Consider the following 21,238-nt stretch of genomic DNA (forward strand, 5'->3'; position numbering starts at 1 on the left):
GGCAGGTGGGGTAAATAGTAACATTTTTACTCCTGGCACCTTTGGCAATACTGCACAGAAACCATAAGTCCGGCAATCATACAACCAGTGCTCATTTGTAGGAGAGGCTTGTGTGTTGTTGGTAAAAACATATGGTTTGTCTAACCCCATTACTTTGTTCATTATTTGGCAAAACCAAAAAGTGTTACTTTGTGCCCCGCTCTCCCTTATCTTTTCTTAAGTGTATCACACTGATACTTATACTATTTAATTATACTAGTAATATTAATTATTCACCTTCATGATCATGTTCAACTCCTGTCCCTGTTCTACTTTTTAATTAGTAATTTCAGTAATAGTTAGTAATAATCAGCCCCTGGATCAGAGGGCTTACTGAAGACCTATACACTTTGCTCTCTGTTTTAGGAAATGATTATCTCTCTACACCAAGTATCTCAGTCGCCAGTTAAAGAGTTAAGTAAAGTTTTTTTTTTTTTTTAGCAGGGGATATTGTAAATGTGCAAAAACCTCAGCTTATGCCAGAAAACATAGATATGCTGATATTTCTTTTTAAAAACTGTAAAATCCCAGCACAGTCACAGTTTTAGTTTGTTAAGCTGAGTCTTTAGTTTGTACTATTATTAATTTTTGGAATTTGTTTTTAAAATAGTTATTTAGTTATGGCAGAAAATATATAATATTTTGCAAAGCAATGTGCAGCATTTAAGAAAAAAATAAAGGGCTCTTCATCTTAATTTTGTTTCAAATAATTTTATTTAAAATTGGTGACTAAATAGTGAATCGTGAGATAAGTATCATAAATCGTACCGAATCGTGAGTCAGGTGAATCGTTACATCCCTAGGTGGAACCTTTTCAAAAGTTACACTTTTGTACCATACAGGTGGACATTAGTACCTTTAGAGTATACTTTTGTACCTTTGAAGGTTACTTGTGAACCTTTAAGTAACTATGAAATACACATTTGTTTTAGGTATTAATTACCTTTAACAACCTGTTAGGAACAAAACTGGACATTTTGAAAAGGTACCACCCCACTGACAGTGTATTTTGTGAAATGCATGCTGAAATTCTTCTTTCTCATCAAACGAATAAATTATCTTTGAAAATATATTCAAATAGAATATTTACTGCCAGATTTATTAACCAATGTATTGTTACAGTTATTGTAAATAAATGAATATTTCACAATATTACTCTTTTAACCATATATTCTAAACCTCCAGCATAACAAATAAATATTTTTTAGTATAAAAACTTTTGAGTGGTATTGTACTGAATTTTTTCAATTCAATTATTGTACAAATTTATTCTTTGCACATATTTTTACATTTCATAGTTGTCTCTTTCCTGAATGATTTAAATATTCATTGCAGCTTTTGAATATCAGCCTTGTATAACACACAATGATTTGCATTTGCTTTTACTTACTACCATTCCATTACCATCAGATGTTGGAGACATCTCTTCAGCGTGCTGTTTTTTTAAAGGCTGTTATTTGGCAAAGCTGAATTGTACTCTGGCGCTTAAACTTTCAACCAACATATATTCAAAACATTAGAGAAAAATAACCAGAATCTATTAAAATGAACTAATAACATTCTCAATTCTGAGGCCAATGAATGTTTGTAAATTGCAGCCTCACAGCAAGAAGGTTGTTGGTTTGAGTCCCGGTGGCCTTTCTGATTTAGGTTTGTTCTCCCCGTATTTACGCGGGTTTCCTCCGAGTTCTCCTGTTTCACCCACAGTTCAAAGATATGCAATATAGGTGAATTGAAAACACTAAATTGCTGTATGGTGTATGAATGTGTTTGTAATTGAGAGTGTATGGGCGTTCCCCAGCATTGGGGGTTCACAGTGTACTCTCAGTGTTGGGTTGTGGCAGGAAGAGCATTTGCTACTGTATGTACAGTAGAACATACACCAAAGTAATTGCCGGTTCATTCCACTGTGGTGACCCCTGATAAATCAGAGACTAAGCTGAAAGAAAATTAATGAATGATGGTTTATTCATTAAGGTAAAGGAGCTATACGTATACTTATTAATGTATACCGAGAGGCCATTTTATGCCTATTTACCAAAATAGTTCATTAATTAATTAAGATTATAACTTTTTAAAAACTTAAAACAACCTGTTTCAGAGTAACTACCCACCGTATTGGTGCACATATGTATTAAAAAATCCCTTTAAACGTCCGCTTCAGTAGTTTTTTTTTTTGGTTTAAGTGCAAATTTACTGAAGTTAATAACTTGTGTGGCACAACCACTATGGATAATAGAAAGCCAACTGACTAACACTCAAATATATTAAAGCAGATTGCTTTAATCTGTGTGAACTGAGGTGAAACCCACAGAGTCTGTGACAGAGCAGAAACACACCAACTAAAACTGGTCAATCGCTCTGAGCCATTTAATGATCCTCCCCATAAACCCCGTATCCAGAGAAAACAGTGAGTAATTAACATAGCGAGTGGATTACGGGACTGCAATGACTTGTGGATTAATCTGCACTGTTATTCCTAACATCTCCAAGCTGCAATGACTGGGGCTCTTTTTAATGGCCAGTTTCCACAAGCAAGCGTGGAACGAGACAGAAAATTGCCGGGTGATAAAATTGCTAATAATAAAGCTAACTATTAGAGCAGATGAGCCTCTTCCTGAAATGGCTTTGATTTTTGAGGAGTGAAAAGGCAGATCAATGCTTAATTGACAACAACAATAGATCAGCAAGGGAACAACTGTGAATGGCACTTCAGTGAAGCCGATCAGCTTGTACAAACCACTCACTCAAAACACACACACACACACACACACGCACGCACACGCACACGCACACACACACACACACACACACACACACACACACACACACACACACACACACACTTGTACAGCTATCTTTATGGTGACTTGCATTGACCTAATGAACTGTATACGGTACACATTGTGTATTCTATAACCCTTACCAAAACCCTACCCCTAAACTCTGCCCATTACAGGATACAATTATCATTTTTTATATCTTCAAAATACTTTATTATGTGATTTTTTATGTATTATCTTTTTTTATTATTTAATATCTTTTTTTTTTTATTATCTTTACTATGAGTCATTTTCCTTAAGGGGACCAAGAATACATATTTTTGGTCCCCACACAAGCACTTTTTCTGCTAGCTTTATGAGGACTTCCCATAAATGTAATGATTTTTATACTGATCATATATAAATATAATCTTATTAAAGATCACTGGGAAACACCCATACACTCTCATTCACACACATACACTACAGACAATTAGCTTACCCAATCCACTTATAGTGCATGTCTTCGGACTTGTGAGGAAAACCAGAGCACCCGGAGGATGCAAACTTGGGGAGAACAATCTCCCCAAACAACAGTTTTCCTCATGGGAATAAAAAAAGAATTAAAAAAAATGTCCATAGGGTCAACAATAACTGGTATTGCAATACTACCACGATGAATACAGGCTACTGTACACACAAGCACACACACTTGCTTTATGGAACTGTTTTCTCTGGTGACGATTGTGTCCATGTAGTTTGAGAGCGACAAGTAGCAGACTAAAAGGTTTTGTCAGGTCTTTTCCATGCAGACGTGCCATTTCAACCCTTATTTTCCCTCTCACATCCCATCTCTCTAAGAGCGAGTGCAAATGATAATGTCCAGTCCTTAACATCTCGCTGGGTCAAACAGAGAAAGGCACAGTCAATTAGCCATTTTAAATGGCTCCAATATGTCAAAAAAGCTGCCTCGGTTGAATTAGTTTGCAAAATTTATGGTTACAAATATTTTAAAAATACTTGGATTAAAGAGGAATAAAATCTTCCCTATTAACCAGCCCTGAAAAAAGAAAATGTAGAAACACAGGCTCAGCATAATCAAGTACAATTTCTCAGAGAATATAGGCAATGTATTTTGGTGCATTTAAACAAAACAGATTTATTAAACAGATACATTTATAAAATAATATTTTAGTCACCAAACATATTTAGAAATTAAAAGATAATACAATTAAATTCAAGCAAATTACTCCAAAAAAAAAAAATACAACCTCCAATTTTTATTTTTTTTATTTAGTTGCTTCTTGTATTTAATATTTTTTTATAACATAAATTTGGCTGTACTAATTGTTGGACTGTTATCATAAGTTATTTTGTTAGATAAGCTCCAGATTTGGCTTCAGTACTGACTGATATAATATTGTATAGCTTCCTATTGAAAATCTGAATTTAAAAGATTTGTGAGGGGTGTACTTATATACACTGAGCACTGTAAGTGTTATTAAGCATTATTTGGATTTTTTTTTATTTTACTTTCTAATTATTAATTTATAATGAAGATGTACAAGTAATACTCCTTAACATAAAATAAGCTATGAGTGACATATAATATATAAACAAAATATAATTAAAATATTTGTTTGCTTGTTTGATTGATTGATTGATTGATTGATTGATTGATTGATTGATTGATTGATTGATTGATTGATTGATTGATTGATTGATTGATTGAGTACCAGTAATGTAATACACTAGTAAGTTTGAATGACTAAACCAAAGGTCAAATAAAAATGAAAAATAAAATAGACTTAATTAATCTTTTTAAAATGTATAGTATCTGTAGGAGCCATAGTTTGATTTAATATAATTCATTAATAGTGCTCAAATTTATTTACAATTTTCACATTTTGATATGTTTATTTGTGTACGTTCGCTATTTCACCCCTACTACTTTGTTTGTAATGGTTTGTTCCACCTTTATTTGACAGTTTTAATTTATATTACGAGATAGGAAGAAAGATGGAGCAACACATTTTTTTGGTCAAAGTTTCTTGTTAATATGCTTGAGAATTCAGTAAACATCTTTAATTGGAAAGAAACCCGAGTCAATTTATTGCCTGACTAATTTTGTGAAATTCTGATTGTATATCATCTACCTAAATTAAACAGCAATTATACAAAATGTAATTTAACAACAAAACCTGCTCGCATGCTTCTGATCACATAGCTCCAATTCTCTTTCTCCTGCACTGGCTCCCTGTTTACTATCATAAACAATACAAAATCCTCCTCTTAACAAACAAAGTTCTTCATAACTTGGCACCTCACTATCTTTCTGATCTTCTTCATTTGTACACTTCTTTGCGCTCACTGAGATCATCTTCTGCCAGTTGTTATTTGTTCCAAACTTTAAGATGATGTAATTTGCTGGCAGGGCTTTTAGTTGTAGATTTCCATGGTTTAATTACATGTCTATTGTTTTTTACTACTTGTATTTTTATGATATGCTTGGAATATTAAAAATAAACCAAGCCACTGTACCCCATGTATTTTGATGTACTGTAAAAAGCACCTTTAAAATGAATCACACATGTAATCCACCAAAACCCGTTCAGCCTATAAAGTTTTGAGTGTGCACAAATGGGCCTGGCGTTTCTGATTGCAGAGCCATATCAGTTGCTCACCTTATTCCAGCGCTCACACGTGTTCCTTTACTCCATTATAAACTGTCCCTGACTCTCTATCTCTGGCAGGAAAGGTATCATCAGTATCAGGCCAATCATTTCTTTTGCTTTTGCCTGTGATGGCGATACGATCTTTAATCCAGTACTAGCCAACTCGTCCTCACATCTGTCATGAGCAGAGCTGTATCTGTGGACGTTAATAATCATCCAGCGTCTGCGTAGCTCTCATATCAGACAGGAACTTTGCCTTGGCGTGAGGGCTGGATCTGAACCACAAAGTGTGTGGCTGTGTATACAGATAGGAGCAGGCATGATTAAAATGTAGCTACTTTATGCCAACGGGACCTTGAGCAATAGAAGGAGCTATGGAGGAAAGCTAATGTGGAAATGTAATAATAAAAAAGGCATGATTACCAAAGTGTGGGGTCGATAAGAATTAATACTTAGAATATATACTTAATACTTGTATATACTGCACATATATGCGTTAAATTAATGAGAAGTGAAGATTTTTTTTTTACAAAAAAAAGATGTTTTGTAATATATTGCATTTTATTCTTAAAATATATCTGTTTTCATTTTCTATTTGTTTTTGCACGGACCAATCTTCTGACCCACCAGCTGAGAAACAGCAGTATAAAAAAAGCTTCATCAAAAATGACCAACACATCATTCATTCTTCAGCATAATATAAGTGTTTTCTGATGCACAGGTTGTAGTGCAGCCGCCTGCCTGCAAGGCTGAGAGAGTCATCAAAAATGCTCTTTGAAAAACAACAGGGTCTCAGTAGAGCTCAAAAAGCCAGAATCACCATAACCTCACATTTATTTGTCCATAGCTTTACTTGGCTATTCTGGTGACCTAATGCTCTTACATTTACAATTCAGGCCCCAAGCAACCCTTCCAATCCATACACCCTTTTCCTATAAGGTACTGTAGAAGTAACTATCCTTAAAACAAACCAAATAATCAGCAATATGTTTTTAAAAATGGGTACAGAGAGGTGTATTATTCTCCTCACACTTTAAACATTGAATATTAAAAAGCAATTTAGAATGAATTAGAATTAAAAATAAATGAAAGAGCCCTTATTATGCATTATAAAAGGTCATATTTTAGTTTTGGGGTTCTCCAACAACAGCCTAATATGCATGCAAGTTAAAAAAATCATTGTCTTAAAATATGCATTTATTTTTTTTATCTTATTATCCCAATGACTCCCATGTGATTTGTTCAGTGATTTGTTTGTTCTCAAACCCCTCCTTTGCGTGATGCTAATCTGCACTGATTGGTCTGATGACTAAGTCTGTTGTGGTTGGTCAACTGCATTCAGCATGAAATAGAAGGAAATGTCCACCATAGTTACTGTATGAAGTAGTCACAGTACAGAGTATATGCATATTAATCCACACAGTGGCAAGAATTTGAAAATTGATCGCACCACTCATGTATAAGAACAGCTGATGGTTGCTACAGCAATGACAAATGGCAGAGGATCATGAGTTTAGAAAGCATTTAAACAGGTAAAGGAAGAAGTATGTGTCGCATTTTCAGTGTGGTTTTGGACACGATATGTGAATAGCCCATATAGATTTAACATTAAAAGCACTGATCTAAAATTGATAATTGATCTATAAAACATGTCATGCAAAGCAATTACAAGTTACAACACACAATTAAATATATATTCCCATCTCATCATCCCTCCACTAGTGTCTGAAGGGAAGGGGGCATTCACATTTTACCAGATCCGGCACTAAATATTGATGTTTCAATACGAGCAGGCAAAAGATTCGAAAACAAAACAAATAATTTATTTGACTCTGAGCCGTGTTACACACTGCATGGACGCTTATTTTCAAAAACACATAATAGGAGCTCTTTAACAAAATACCAGCAAACCATAAATGACCCTCACCATAAACTCAAAACAAATGCAGCAATAAAAAGGTTGAATATTTCTGTAAGGTAGGCAATACACAGTGCAAAACACAGTGAGCTCAAAAACACTTTAGCCACAGATATTGTAAATACAACACAGACGCATTCTGAAAATCTAACGCTATATACTTGATATTTTGGTGAGCACCGAATACGTCCCAGGAGCTAAGTCTTTTGCAGTTCTTGTTTTCGCAAATCCACCAGAGGCCGCCTTCGACTGACTGACTGACTAACTGAATGACTGACTGACCAACCAACTGATGCCCTCACCCTCCCCCTTCCATAAACCCAACCAATAGTGTTTTCAAAAGCTCATATTGACCCACCCACCAACTTCCCTAAACCCAACCGACACTTTCACAAAGCAATTCAGAAAAAGAAAAATGCTAATTTTACCACATTCACACCCTGGTATTTACTTGTTTATTTTATTTTTTGGCTGTTTTTGTTTTACTTGGTTTCTGGAATTGTTCTTCACCAGACTCGAACCCCATCGTTGTGGTCAACTCCTTTCTAATGTCTACTGACATACATGGTGAGCTAACCAAACAGACTGGTAACAGCAGAAAAACCGACCACATGGAGGTAAGTGGTGAGCTGCTAAGTGAGAAAAGGAGCAGCATCATACCACCTCATAGCATTTGATTTAAAGATGAAATGCAGTCAGCACATAGCACCAAGGTGCTCACAGCAACCCGAGTTCGATTCCCGGCTCGAGGTCCTATGCAGATCCTTCCCCTCTCTCTGCTCCCAATACTTTCCTGTCTGTCCTTCACTGTCCTATTACATTAAAGGTGAAAACCCATTAAAAAATAAAAAGATGTAATGCAGCCATACATACTTCTGGATACATAATTTAGGATCTCTAGAAATGTATATAGGGCTACGTTTTCAGAATGAGCCTATGTTGCATTAATACTAACCTCACAAAAAATGAAGCCTAATGTGATTTTTCATAATAGATAAAAATAAAGCACAAAGACAAACGTACCACTTATACACATTTCACTACACACAGATCAAGTCAGAAATATTAGCCCCCTGTATATTTGTTCCGCAACTTTTGTTTGACAGAAAAAATAGTTTTAAAAACTCATTTCTAATAACACAGAACATAATATTTAACGAGATAGTTTTCAAGACACTAGTATACAGCTTAAAGTGACATTTAAAGGCTTAACTAAGTTAATTAGGTTACCTAGGCAAGTTATGGTAATTAGGCAAATCATTGGCTTAAGTGGTTTGTTAATATTGAACTTAAAATGGTTTAAAAACCATAAAAAAGTGCTTTCAGTAGTCGAAATAAAGCAAATAAGACTTTCTCTGAAAGTGAAAATAAAAACAATACTGAGAAAAACTGCTTTGTTAAACATCAATTGGGAAATATTTGAAAAAGAAAAAAAAATCACAGGATGGCTAATAATTTTGACTTTAACTGTATTTGTAGATCAAAAAGTATTAACCACATGAAGAAAGTATATGTATGAACTATAATATATGTATTTAAATGAAAAAAATAATTTCTAGTGCAACCTTATTATTCAAAGTGATTCTTTTTGATTCTCTTGAATGGAAGTTCCCTAATCCTATAATGGCAGGTAGAAGTGCAACCCACAATTCAAAACAAAGTCATCACACGTGAGAAAAGGAGGATAAAGCATGCCTGGAGATGAAGTTGTTCTTGACTAAAGCAGCTGTGGTGGCTCTGAGTAGTGAAGAGGCTGCCGCAGCTGTGCTGGTCTGCGCTTGATCTATTTCGCTCAGCTCCTGATGCGGGACGTGCACCTGTGAGGGGTGCTTTACGACCGAAGCGCCCTGTTACTCCATCACATATTACTACGATCAGCAGAGCGCATAACAGATGCTGTGCGGAATAACAATTACGCTTCAGTTTGTTACAGTTCAGCACAATTCTTTTGGCCCATTTATCAAGCGAGCACATATGTACAACCAGACTCAAGTGCATACATATTTTCAATCCTCATTTTTGACTAATACACCACTTTGACAGCAGTTAGTTGGACATAGTCAGTTTTTAGTAGTTTTCTAAGGGTTCCATGGAACACTTTTTATGAAATCTTACAAAAGTATAGGTGTTGCGCATCACAGTTATGCCCGATATGAACCAGGTTCAATATGTAGTGGACATTGTACCGCACACTTAGGTAACGCCCATACATCTGTGAGGGTTAGGCTTAGAGTAGGGGAGATGTAGCTGTCATCTACTACATAGTAGACCTGGTATGTCATCAAGCTGCAGGCAGCAGCAAGTAGTATAAATCAAAAGTACAAATCTGCCAGCAAAAGAACTACAAGATCCAGTCATGCACCACTCACACACATGCCCTAGATCCTGTCTAACTGCAAACACTAACAGCTGAAGCCGCTCATGAACTGATTACATGGATTATAAAGTCCACAAACACACAGAAATTGCTGAGTCTTGATGAACTGTTGTGAACATTACGATGCGTTTCATTGCCTTGTCTTGCCGTGTTTTTGACCCTTGCTTTTTTTTTGTTTATGTTGCCTATTGCCTGCCTGTACTAACCATTCACCTGATTTTTGACTACGACTCTGGATTTCCTGTATACATCTCTTTGCCCTTGTGTTGATTGTTGTTTGCCTGACTATTCCATTTAATAAACCCTGAGTTTGGATCCTCCCTCCTTTTGTCCAGTGTCATTTCACATCACAGGTTAAAGGGATAATTCACCCAAAAATGAGAATTTGATAATTATTTACTCTCTTCCGAGTGGTTCTAAACTTTTATGAGTTTCTTTAGTTTGTTATTTTGTAAAACAAAAGAAGGTTTTTTGCGAAAACGTATAATCATTGACTTACATAGTAGTAAAAACAAATACTATGGAAGTAAGTGGTTATTGGTTCACAGCTTACTTCAAAATTTCTTTTTTTAGGTTCGCATCATTGGGTTTGTCTTACTGAATATGGTCTTCTCTCAACAAATTACTCTGCACATATTTTTGGATGATTGCCTGTCAGTTTAAGTGCCATTGGCATTGATGAATTGGTAAATGTTACAAATATATGACAAATAAGAAGCAAATGTGATATGGAATCATATATCGCAAACTTCATCCTTCCACTTAATTAAAGCCCAAATTCCGTTGAATAAAACGTATACTGAATAAGTTGGCAGTTCATTTCGCTGTGGCGACCCCTGATGAATAAAGTGGCTAATCCAAAGAAAAATGAATGAATGAATGAATGAATGAATGAATGAATGAATAATAATTTATAATGACTATATTGCACAACATGAAAGCAGTTTATAAGATTAATTTTGTCTTTAATAGACCAGATTTGTTTTCATTATTACAAGTATGTGACTTTTATGTCATTGCAATGATGTGTCCCTGCTGTAAATCCATCAAGGAAACTAATTAATATTTAATACACTGGGTTACCAGCGCGACCACAATGCTTTTTTTTTTTAGATCAACAACTAAATAATGTACAACAAAATATGTAAAGCCTTTATAACTAAGGAAATTGTCTTAACTAAGGAAATTGCTTTCAATGATACAAACTTCTTGCTAGAAACGATATTAAAAGTGGACAACACTGGTCAAAAATGTATAGTTACATTTGAAAATTACACACAAGATGAACTTTCATATTGCATTGAATAGAGCGCACTGGATAGTGGAATATCAGCTGCCTCATGGTACAAAGTGAAGTACAATTTGTATTCGGCAGAGCGTTGATGCTTTTCCACCTTTCTCTGAAGTGTTGTAGAGCTTTCGGACACGGCAAACTGTAATCTGTAGTGTAAACTAGCTGGTACTCAAACATAACTTTTTAAAAAACTAAGATAATAATAAATTATTCATTTCTGTGTGGGAAACATCCTCCTGGAAGTTTCAGATTGCTATCATAAAGTCATAATGAGGTGCATTTTGTAAGCAGTAGGGGAATTATATATAGGCAGACAATGGTAAATGTGGCTGACTCATTGGAAATGGTTGAAACAGTACAATAGGGCCAAGAGTGATTTCGCTGATAGAGCTCCCCCGCCGCAGCTCAGGGCAGCTCACTGTACGCCACATTCAAGTGTTCACACACCTACCACAGAGCATCCGCTAAACATGTCACTGCACATCTTGCTAATTACCGTCATTACGCACCAACTCAGGCTGCGCTCTTGCCTGACTAACCGCACACAGCTGTCAACCTCCATTTAGGTGCGAAGAGGAAAGAAACAATGCAGGTTCAAAATGAAAAAGTAGCATGCATTGTCTAACGAAGATGCTTTAACTATTTGGGAAAGCATACAGTGGCTGCATGAAAGAATTTGAACAACTTTAAAGAGTCGTATCATGGGGGAAAAAACACATTTTCTTTTATCTAATGAAATAAGAAAATTTTATACACTATAAAAATAGACTATCTTTGAAACTAAGCTGTGAAAATAGCTCATTACAAACTTTTGCAACTGGTGTTACATCAGTGAAGTCTGCAAGGTTTGGAAAATTGGGCCACCCAGTTACAGGGTGGTAAGATTTAAGAGATACTAGAACTAACTAACTAACTAACTAACTAACTAACTAACTAACTAACTAACTAACTAACTAACTAACTACCTAACTAACTAACTAACTAAATAACTAATTCTAATAAGGTGGAAAATCTTCAAACATATAAATTATACCCAGATCCTACAGTGTTTTAGTAGAGACAAAAAACAGACTGGTTGTTCAACCATCAACAAAAATTAAAGTGAAAAAAAAAAGCAGTCACAGAGCAGTCGAATGAAAGTACGAAGTTTTTAATGGCCTGTTTCCACTGAGTGGTAAGAGACGTTACGGTTCAGTACACTTTGATAGCCGTTTCCACTGTCAAAAGGTACCACAAAGTGAACCATACCGTAAAACTTGGGTACCTTTCTAAAGGGTACCTAGAACGACAAAAGGGTACCAAAGGCAGAGCTAGACATGCAAAGCATGGGTGGTTTCACTTTCTCCAGAGAGCTTGCGTGCACACGCTATATATGAGATAATGAACTTCTTGAGCTGATAATAATAACACGCGTTTGATTTTTTTAAGCGCTTCTAACATCCTTTCAGAAATGGACTAACGTGACAGTGATGCACGAAAAAACTAAGAAAAAGATGGAAAATAACAAAGGAGCAAATTATTTTTTCAGCAACCTAAAACATGAACAAACTGCCATGTTTAACTATTATCATCACCTTTTGGACTATTATGAACTCGAAAGGATGGAATTACTTTCTAACAGAGATTACATGTGCTGGTGAAGATTAAAGATACAGATGAGAGGTTTGCACTGACTGTAGACTATATGTTGCGTGCTGTTTTTTTAACCCAAATAAGTACTGATTGTGTAATTGGCAACATATCGGAGATTGTAAGGGACTGTATGTGTTCATATATGTATTTATTTATTTATTTATTTATTATAATCGCAGACATTACTGTAGGTTATTTTGCATAATTGATCTGCAGTTATAATCAAATGATGTTCATAGAAAGGTTAGTAATGAACATTAATACACAAGTATTTTTGTGTATAAAGCACCTGTATTGTGAGAAGAAAGACGTCAATTGAAACTTTCTGTGGTGCCATCAGTACCCTGTTGGCAGTGGAAACGCAAGCCTGATACAGTTGACCCATACCGTACCTATACCATACCATACCACTCAGTGGAAATGGGCCATAAAAAGGGCAAAGAAAACATCTGTCTAACTAACATGCAAACAATATACGGTAGGTGGAACCACTTTCACACTTCAGCCATTAACAAAAAAACTGCCATTTTTAATAACAATATTACTACACTGTAAAAAATTCTGGGTTCAACACAATTTCAAGTTCTTTCAACACAAATTGATAATTTAAGTATTGAACATAAAACAAATAAGTTGTCCCAAAAAATATAAGAATCATGTTATTTCAACTCATTTTAAATAAGTAGTTTAAACAAGCGTCCAAAGTTTTTTTTTTTGTCAGTGTAACTAACTAACTAGCTTACTAACATTTTACTTCTTCTGGCTGTTTTGTGTGACGTTCATTTTCTCTACTTGAAATTGGGAGTGAAAACTTTGTTGGACTTGTAGTCTTTGTGGAGCAGCCAAACAACTATTTTACATGAATAAGGAAACTCTGTTAAAACTTTGAAGGCCATGCAGCATAAAAATCAATCAATAAAATCTCATATGACTCTACAATTCAAAGAGTAAATGAAAAGTTTTCATAAAAATAACAATAATTATGAATTTTGAGACTACCAGTCAAATGTCTGACATTTTTAATCTTTATAAAAAAAGATGTCCTAATGCATCCTTGCTGAAAGGTATACATTTGTTTTATTAGCAGGAACTGGAGCCTTTGCATGAGAGTTTTTCACAGTTTGTCAACAAATAATTTTGTTTAAAGGACTGTGTGACACTGAATGCTGGAGAAATTATTCTGAAACTAAATATATTACAACAGATCATTTTTACCTGATAATATTCAACGCATAAGTGACTGTTCTGTATTTTTGGACAAACAAATGCAGACTTAAGCATAAGATACATAAGATAATATAAATTTAAAAACACTTATCGAAATTATAAGTCATTATAAGCTGTGTTGGGAAAAGTTACTTCTGAAAGTAATGTATTACAATATTGAGTTACTCCATTAAGTAACTAGATGCGTCACTTAGTTACTTTTTATGGTACGAATAATGTTACTTTTGAGTTACTTATGCATTACTTTTTATTACCCGAATGAGGCCCGATCTCTGTCAGAACTATTTTTGTCCTCTTTTTTTATAAAAGAGAAGCTCTGCAATTAACAACACACTGTATAACCTTTATCATTTAAAAAAACACATTAAAACAATTTTTAGAATAATGTTATCTGAGAACTTCCTGACCCCAAAGTTACACATGACATATATACAGATTATTGAAAGTTTAAATCAATGCTACTATTTTACTTGATTAAAATCACTGTTCATTGAGATTACAATACCTTTTTCCTCTTCTTCAATGCGTTTAAAACAATGAACAAATTCTCATTTACTGCGTGATTCATTGTGACTACTTTCATTTTAATTTAGAAATTTATTTTTTAAAAGATAATTAATTAAACTAAAAAGTAACTCAAATTTCATTCCATTTTTTTAAGTAATGCGTTACTACTCATTAATTGGAAAAGGAACATTATTACGGATCTCGCGTTACTTGTAATGTGTGACCCCTAACACTGACTATAAGCCAATTTTAATGTCAAGCTTCAATAAAATTGTACAGTATCATCCTTTACCTGTGATGATGTTAAAATGGTGAATAGGCATGTATATTTTTGACATAAAAATGTGCACTTTTGCAAATACCATATTTTTTATGAAACATTTTATTGTGCATGTGCACATTTTGGATTCTTCTTTGAGGGTTAACATAAAGTGTGGCTCAAAGCAAACCCAGTCAGCACCTTTACTGCTGGCACCACAAACCAAAGAGCAGAAGCCAGCTGTAAATTCTCTTCTTCGCATTCATATTACACTCCTCCTCGGGGGCCACAAAAACAGTGTCCATTTAATAAAAATAGAGGGAAATTCCAGTGTTGCTCATGAAACAATATGAGCTATATATATATAATCTGCAGAGAGAACTCCAGCCTTGTTGTATTGTTTATTCGAAATCCACCAATGTCAGCAAGAGTTTGTCTTCACTAATGCGCCATCTGTTTCTTAAGGGGCTGCTCATTAAAATGGAGGAGATACATAAAAATGTCTAGCGCTGTCTCAAATTAACCTGAAGCAGACTGGTCATGCTGGGAAAGGGAAAAGCCCAGGGATCCCAGACTGGCCTTATTCCAGTCCCCGATCCATTAGGTGTCCATTCGCAGCATGAAAACATGATCTAATGTAATGAGCAGTGGGCAAAGCAGATCGCATTTCCATTAAGGCTACCCAATAAAAAAAGCACAATAGAGCTGTTTTTGATGTGCACAAATAATATTCAGCTAACATCTAAATTTATCATTATTGTTCAAGGGATACATCCAACCCAGGCTCATTCTGAAATTGTACCACTATATACATTTCCTGAGAGTGCAAAATACGTCCCAGGAGCTGTTTATTTTTTTATTTTTTTATTTTTTGCAGTTTCAATCCACCAGAGGCCACTGTGTATGCTTTTTCAGATTTCAAATTTCTCTCATGAGTGCCATTCGTGCCTGCCGTTGGACATTTTTGGACAACGGCATAATACCGTAGCGTTCGTTTAAAAGACGAAATGCAACCATACGTAGCTCTGGTTACATAATTTGTGATCTCCAGAAACTTATATAGGGCTACGCTTTCAGAATGAGCTTATGTTGGATACCTCTGAGAAAAATTTTTCTTTTTTATGTAGAAATGTGTTCAGTCTGTTTAAAGGGTTTTATTAACGGTGTAGTTTTCTTCAATTTCCTCTATGACTGCTTTGTTATATACATTTTTGTATATACTGTATGGCAATGTGTACACATGGTGTCGGTAAGATTTTGATGTTTTTGAAAGTCATTTATGCTTTTTTTTGTCTTCCAAATCCAATTTCTTTTTTCAATTCAGTTTTTGTTTCACAGAATTATGTTTTATTTTCCCATTTTTAGTTATAATTTTGAACTGTGAGAAAATGTGAGAAAAAAAAGTAAATTTAGTAAATTAAAAAGTACTATTTTGTTTTGTGCTAACCAGTGGCAGAAATGGGCTTTCAACATTTATCATGACACAATAAAAAAGTTAAATTGCTAAATATTCATACAGATTAAGATGGTAATTTGGTGTTCAGGGGCAGCACGGTGGTGTAGTGGGTAGCACGATCGCCTCACAGCAAAAAGGTCACTCTTTTGAGCCTCAGCTGGGTCATTTCTGTGTAGAGTTTTTAAGGTCTCAACGTGTTCACATGGGTTTCCTCCAGGAGCTGTGGTTTCCCTCACACCCCAAAGACATGCGATACAGATGAATTGGATAAGCTGAAATTGTCCTTAGTGTACAGGTATGTGTTTGAATGAGAGTGTATGAGGGTTTCCCAGTGATGGGTTGCAGCTGGAAGGGCATCCACTGCGTAAAACATGTGCTGGATAAGTTGGTTGTTAATTCTGTTGTGGCGACCCCAGATTAATAAAAGGACTAAGCCAAAAAAGAATAGGAATAATATTCATTCATTCATTCATTTTCTTGTCGGCTTAGTCCCTTTATTAATCCGGGGTCGCCACAGCAGAATGAACCGCCAACTTATCCAGCAAGTTTTTACGCAGCGGATGCCCTTCCAGCCACAACCCATCTCTGGGAAACATCTACACACATATTCACACACACACACTCATACACTACGGACAATTTTAGCTTACCCAATTCACCTATACCACATGTCTTTGGACTGTGGGGGAAACCGGAGTACCCGTAGGAAACCCACGCGAAGGCAGGGAGAACATGCAAACTCCACACAGAAACGCCAACTGAGCCGAGGTTCGAACCAGCGACCTTCTTGCTGTGAGGCGACAGCACTACCTACAGCGCCACTGCCTCGCCCACTAGGAATAATATATAATATAATATAATATAATATAATATAATATAAATATATAATATAAATATATCAGTCAAAGTCAAAGTCAAAGTCAGCTTTATTGTCAATTCAGCCACATGTACAAGACATACAGAGAATCGAAATTGCGTTACTCTCAGACCCAAGGTGCTTAACATTAATATAAAATATATATATAAAAAATAGTAGGGTTTAAGAAAAAAAGAAAATTTAGAAAATTTACAGTATATACACATTGCACATAAATGTAGTCTAAGAAATATACATATGTAATAAAAAAATTGTAAACAATACAGTGACATTAAGGGCATATAGCAATGAGTGCAAAGTAAACCAGAGTTGTGCAGATAAAAAACAGTATAGTGCAAAAGAACTTGTAAACATGATCATTGTGATAAAGTGACAGTGACATATTGGGAGGTAGTATATGTGTCTGCATAAAGTGACCAGTGCAGATGAGTGTGTGTGTGTGTGTGTGTGTGTCAGAGTCCAGAGGTGCGAGGGGAGGAGGTGCGTGGGGAGGGAGCGGGGAGCAGAGCTGGGAGAGAGTTCAGCTTCCTGACAGCCTGATGGATGAAGCTGTCTTTCAGTCTGTTGGTCCTGGCCTGGAGACTGCGCAGTCTCCTCCCTGATGGCAGCAGACTGAAGAAGCTGTGCATTGGGTGGGTGGCATCTGCTGTTATGCAGAGGGCTTTACGGGTAAGACGTGTGCTGTAAATGTCCTGAAGGGAGGGGAGAGAGACACCAATGATCTTCTCAGCTGTTCTCACTATGCGTTGAAGTGTTTTCCTGCAGGATGCATTGCAGGTTCCAAACCACACAGTGATGCAGCTGGTCAGGATGCTCTCAATAGTGCCTCTGTAGAAGGTGTACATGATTGGGGCTGGTGCTCTTGCTCTTTTGAGTTTGCGGAGGAAGTAGAGACGCTGCTGTGATTTTTTGGCCAGTGCAGTGGAGTTTTTGGTCCAGGAGAGATCCTCAGTGATGTGTACACCCAGGAACTTGGTGCTGCTCACACGCTCCACAGTCGCACCGTTGATGGTCAGGGGAGCATGGAGAGTGTGCTCTTTCCTGAAGTCAACAACAATCTCTTTCGTCTTCTCCACATTCAAAAAGAGATTGTTGTCTCTGCACCACTCGGCCAGACGGCTCACCTCACTTCTGTAGTTTTCCTACATATTTATATATATATAAATAAATGTTGTAATAATACAAAAACTGCACTAACCACAAACCAACCACAATCATAAGGTACATTATAGTACATGGATAGAGCATATTCATTGAGAACATGCATATAACATTTCATCCATGAAAAAAAAATCCTACCACTAATGGAATTCTGAAACTTTTTAATCAGAAACTTTTCACTTTTTAAAGCATTCTTCTCTGCTCCACTTCAACAATCCCCTACTGCTCAACCCCCCGTAGAGAGTGAAAAGCAAATGCCTGCTCATCTCTTTGCCAGTGGACACATACGGTTAGGTATTTGAGCCTCCAGGAAGAAAACATCACACTCTTCAGCAGGAAGTTGAAAAAGCCATGATGTTTGCATATCAATAGGACTGGGAAGCCATTAAGGAATGGGATGTTTCTCTTACTAAGAGAACAGGATTCCTCTTAATTTATCACAAAGTCAATATATGGATGTTCTAGCGTTAGCCCCAATGTTATAAAATACAAATAGAAAAGTTCTGAAAATAAGGCAGTCCCAATGAGAAATAAAGATTAAGCCATTAAAATAAAATCAAACTCTGGATTGTCTAATGCATCTATTCACAACAGAGGTGTACCTGTTTACAAAAATGGCAATTCAGCATGTTCCTTGGTTTAAAACGCAGCTCTATTATGCAAAAATCCCACCTATAATGGTAAAAATCCACCCATTTATTTTTTATAATCCACAAAAATCAGAAGTTAGAAATCAGAGTAGGGGAGAGCGGGGACAAATTATTCATAAAAAAACATTTTTAAAAGATAATGTTTCAGATATAAATATACTTTTGCCGTGGTTACTAACTCCTGAGTGTGTTCTATCAATTTAAACAATTGTAGAACAATATCAAAATAATTCCTTTTAAATATTAACTGGTCATTGTTACTTTTGACCTCGTCAGCAGTGACAAAATTAACACATGGGTGGGCAAAAGTGACACTAGATGTATTGGCTTAATCTTGTTTATTTTAATTATATCTGACTATGACCTTGCTAATTAACTGCAAACATATGTTGTCCGGTATTTGTGCAAAATAAAAAATATTAAACTGCAGTTTAATTTTAAATTTCACTTCCATCAAATGTTTCAAAAGCAATTCATCAATTCAAAATGTTTAAATTTTTCAATATTTTTTTATTAATTTCAAATCAAAACACTAAAATCTCTAATGTGTACGTAAAAAATAAGGTATGCTATTAGCAGTGGGACAAAAATATCTGTGTTTCTTTCATCCCCAAGGGAACTCTTGCCATTTAAACTTAAGGATGTGTTATTGCACTAAATAACCTGTAGATTGATCATTACTTTGATGCATGAAAAGAGAAACACATCTTGAAATCGCTTTGTTACATTAGTCCACATTATTTTCATCCCTGCGCTCCCATATCTGAAAAAATAAATAAATAAATAAATGCTGTGCCAGATTTACCCCTCCTGTGACATGACAAATGTTGTTTTTTGGATGTTTAAATGTGGACAAATATGGATTGAAGAAGAGAATTTTGCTATATAAAAACTTTTTTTTTACTAAATATATATATTTATATATATATTATTTATATTATATATTATATAGATTATTATGTATATTAATTCTCTGCAGTTACTGGAAGTATCAGATATTGAAATTAAAATTCAATATGTAAAAATGCAAATATTTATTAGATCCCCTACAACCACAAAACCTGTCATTGTACAGACACTGTACAAAATCCAAGAAGCTCATTCTTTCATTCTCTTTCAGCTTAGCCCCTTTATTCATCAAGGGTCGCCACAGCAAAATGAACTGCCAACTTATGTTTTACAAATATGTTTTACACAGCCGATGCCCTTCCAGCTGCAACCCAGTACTGGGAAACATCTATACACACTTATTCACACACATACACTACGAACAATTTAGTTAATTCAATTCCCCTTTAGTAGAAGTTTTGGGAGGAAACCCACACGAACGCAGGGAGAACATGCAAACTCTACACAGAAATACCAACTGACCCAGCCGGGGCTCGAACCAGCAACCTTCTTGCTGTGTTGCGATTGTGCCACCCACTGTGTCACCGTGACAACACCCAGGAAGACCAATGTCCTGCTAATTCTTTGAAAAATTAAAACCTGATCTTACAATAGAATAACTAGGAGGTGCTCACACTATGTAAAGTTGCCTTGAACCAGGTAGAAGCATACTTGTCCCCTCTCCCGTCTCCCCCGATGACCCGCACTCACATTACATTCAGGCCTGGGCACGCTTCATCGATGATGCACTGTTCAGTAAGCGATTTCGCTTAGCACGGTGGAGATTTCTTTAGTTATATCGTTTTAGTTGTTTGGGATGGGCTGAAACGCAGTCAAATATTTCGCCGAACAGATCAGCCTCTTCTGACGCTCATAAACAACCAAAGTCCTCGTGCTGCAGGAATTATGAGGTTTGCCAAAGGCGCAGCTGTCGTGCAGTAAGAGGGTTTGCGTCTTCAATAATCTACGACAGTTTGCGTTTATTAAACAGTAAGAATGATTATTAAATCCATATGAAACAGTCCCGTTAAGGTCACCTCTCGTTTTCAGTTTCGGGCTCAGGCGTGTTTGCACTCACACTACAAGCCCAAGTGAACCGCGCTCAGGCACACCTCTTCCAACCGGGCCAGAGCCGACCAAGTGAACTGTCCCTGAACCCAATTCAGAGCACTCACACCTGTCAAACAATCTGAGAAATGGGCCTGGACATGGTTCGGATAGAATAGTGTGAGTAGGCCCTAATAGTGATCACCGATATGCATTTCAATCCATAGTAAAATGTATGAAAAAAAAAAACTGAAATAATGTCAATGTCAACATCAAACTATTTTGTGTTTTGTCATGTTAATAAAATAAGAAATGTTAGAATAAAATATGCACCTTAAAGAAAATTCTGGGTAATATGGTTTTGATACTTTGATATAATTACATTGCCAAAATGGTTGAATGGTCAAAATTGCAACACATTGGTAGTTACAGTGTTAGCAACTGGTTCTATATGAACAACAGCACCCAA

General features: G+C 35.8%; 1 protein-coding gene across 1 annotated transcript in view; it reads right to left on the bottom strand.

The window, feature by feature from the left end:
* The window catches only part of mgat4c (mgat4 family member C), a 219,345-nt gene that overhangs the window by 143,340 nt on the left and 54,767 nt on the right, over positions 1-21,238 (bottom strand). The window lies entirely within an intron of this gene.

The sequence above is a fragment of the Danio rerio genome, chromosome 18 (assembly GCF_052040795.2).
Source record: "Danio rerio strain M-AB ecotype USA chromosome 18, GRCz13ab, whole genome shotgun sequence".
Classification (NCBI taxonomy): Eukaryota; Metazoa; Chordata; class Actinopteri; order Cypriniformes; family Danionidae; genus Danio; species Danio rerio.